The sequence below is a fragment of the Nylanderia fulva genome, unplaced genomic scaffold, assembly GCF_048542155.1.
Source record: "Nylanderia fulva isolate GAGA-0341 unplaced genomic scaffold, ASM4854215v1 Scaffold393, whole genome shotgun sequence".
Taxonomy (NCBI): Eukaryota; Metazoa; Arthropoda; class Insecta; order Hymenoptera; family Formicidae; genus Nylanderia; species Nylanderia fulva.
In genome coordinates, this window is record NW_028190470.1 from 14,721 (window position 1) to 17,754 (window position 3,034).

At 31.8% G+C, this 3,034-nt stretch overlaps 1 long non-coding RNA gene across 1 annotated transcript; it reads right to left on the reverse strand.

Moving 5' to 3' along the window:
• Nucleotides 1–576: 576 nt before the first annotated feature.
• On the reverse strand, nucleotides 577–2,153 carry LOC146721955 (uncharacterized). Its single transcript, XR_014925426.1, has 2 exons — nucleotides 1,961–2,153; nucleotides 577–1,706 (listed from the first exon to the last, which is right to left on the reverse strand). It is a non-coding gene; the product is annotated as an uncharacterized LOC146721955 (long non-coding RNA).
• Nucleotides 2,154–3,034: the final 881 nt, after the last annotated feature.

A 3,034-nucleotide genomic window follows, 5' to 3' on the forward strand; every position in this document is an offset into this window, starting at 1 on the left:
CGTGCACGATGTGATAGCAAATTTGTGGCAAGAACAGGGCAAAGTTTGCTCTGACACAATGAGACGCAAAATTCACGCGAATAACAAAGCAAACTTTGCTGTGCATGACTTTAATAGCAAATTATAGCAAGAACAAAGCAAAGGTTGTCGTAACAGTGCGGATTGTAATTAATATAATAATTTAATGAATTAATGAGCTCATTAAAAAGATTTTAATTAATAGTATATTAAATTTTATATAAATAGATAAAAATAATTAAATTTTCTTTATATTTTATTATTATTATTAATATTAATAAAAAATATATAGAATTTTAATTATTTTTATATTTATTTATTTATATAAAATTTAAATAATGCTATTAAAGTCCTTTTAATGAGCTCATTATTTTATTATTAATTACAATCCGCACTGTTAAAACCTTTGCTCTGTTCTTGCTACAAATTTGCTTATATATTTGATTATATCAAATTTAATTAATACTATATATTAATCTCTCTAAATAGAGGGATAATACTTAAGCAATTTTTTTAAAGTTTCTATTATCAAAAATGTTTTATATTTATTTCCATATATTTATCTTCAAATTTTTATTTTTAAAAAATCGGATATCTATAATTTATAATCATATATATAAAGACATAAGCGTTTTATATGTATATATATATATATATATATATAGACCGCTATTTAATTAGTATATATATCACTGCTCAATCCTGAAAAACTCGATCAATCGGCGTCACGAAAGGAACTGACCGAAGCTACCTTTTCTTTCGCTATTATAATGATATTACATATATCGTACGACGAGTTTGTCGAACGTAGCAATTGGTTAACGAATAGAGAATTTCTAAAGTTTCTATCTAATATTCAATCGTTACGTCCGACCACCATCATTTTGTAGTATGAATGTAATATCGGCCTTAGACAATTGTGCTTTGCTTCACGCGTATTTAGACGGCGGGAAGATTGACACCATCTATTGCAGAATTATATAATGACCTTAAAGGTGCGTACAGACTTACAACAGAACATCGTAACGTAACACCGACGAAATGCATGGACAATACCCCGTAACGCTTAAATGTTCGGTGCGAGGTACTGTCCATACATTGCGTCGATGTCACGCAACGGCGTTACGTTACGATGTTCTGTTGCAAGCCTGTACGCACCTTAATATAATCAACATAGTTAATTTAAAATCTTGAGCCTTAGAATTATTCGTAACATGTTTAGATTTTTAATCTCTTTTCAAATATAATAATTATAGACAAATATAAATATATTATCTATATAAATATAAATATACTGTCTGTAGATATATATTTGTCTATAATTATTATATTTGAAAAGAGATTAAAAATTTAAACATGACAAATGACTGTAGTATCAAGATTTTAATTTAACTATATATGTTAATTATATTAAAGCCATTATAATTCTGCAATAAATAGCATCAATTTTCCCGCCGCCTAAATACGCGTGAAGTAACGCATTATTGTCTAATAGCGAAAAAAAAGATGTTCTGTCAGTTTATCTGCGACATCTGATTGATTGAGTTTTTCAGGCCTTAACGGTGATATATCTAATTATTGAATAACGGAAACGATTTTTATTTCTTGACGATGTTATTGGACGCTGAGCCAAGTTGAACACCATTAATTTCGTCTTGGGAGTTCTCAACTAATAATAACAGCAACACCTGAAATATATATACAATAGTACGAATATATCTAATACTATATTGTCCGTAAAAGAAACTTTATTGTCTGTCCGAAAAGAATCAACAACGTGAAAGGAAGCAGCATTATCCAACTGTTTGTGCGTAACAGGATCTTGTGAAACATTTGAATGTAAAGTATTTTTAATTTCCAAAGTAATTCGCCTTCGTTGTCTCGCAGACAACCGGTGGAAAGATTTACGCGAAACAGAATATTTAACTGATTTCATACTTGCCTGAAAAATCTTCTAATCCTCTGCGATACCTTGCGGCACTTAGAACTTGGAAGCTCGTCTCAAAAATGTGGGAAGCTTCTAGAATTATAACCTCTGTGATAACCTTGCGGCACGTATGGTAGCACTCACGGTGGTTGAATTTAGAAGAACGCGGGAACAGTGCTGGAGGTTACAGGACAAAAATTCGCGCAAACGTAGTAACACGCATTAAAAGCGCGCAAAAGTATGTGACACATGACTACGCCATGCACGGCAAGGTTTGCTCTGTTATTTGCGTAAATTTTGCGTCTCATCATGCCAGAACAAATCTTTGCTCTATTTTTGCCACAAATTTGTTATCACGCCATGCACAGCAAGGTTTGCTCTGTTATTTGCATGAATATTGCGTCTTATCGTATCAGAGTTAACTTTGCTCTATTTTTTTCGTAAATTGTTTGTTATACCGTGCATGGCAAGATTTGCTCTGTTTTTGTCACAAATTTGCTTTATATCGTGTATCACAAGATTTGCTATTATTGACGTAAAGTTTGTATTTCACCATGATACCATCATTTGCTCTCTTCTATAAGTAAAATTTACGAACAAACTTTTCTCTGTTAATTGCAGCATCATATAACGAAAAGTTTTGCCGTTAATTTGTTCGAAATATTTAGACAAGACGAAGCAAGGCAAATGTTTGCCAGAAAATTGTTGTTAAAATTAAAGCAAACTTTGCCGAAAAGCTTTAACGAAACGTGATTTTATCACTCTTGGCTAGCTGGGTATTTATTGAATTAGACGCAATCGCTACGGTTAGAATTCACGGATCAAAATGAAAATTAGTCAAAGAGTCCCTTGGGACAGTACCCGATAAAAGAAATTAATAAATATGTGTATATACAGGGTGTCTCTAAAATCTGTCCCCGCCCCTGGATTTTAGAAACGACTGTAAATATGAAAAAACGTTTTAGACGAAAGTTGTAGGGTTCGAAGCGAGACATAAGAAGATACTATTGGTTTGTTCTTAGGCTGCGTTGTTAAGGTCACATAAAGGTCATCGCCATTTTTTTAAATGGAATTACAATAATTGTTTTA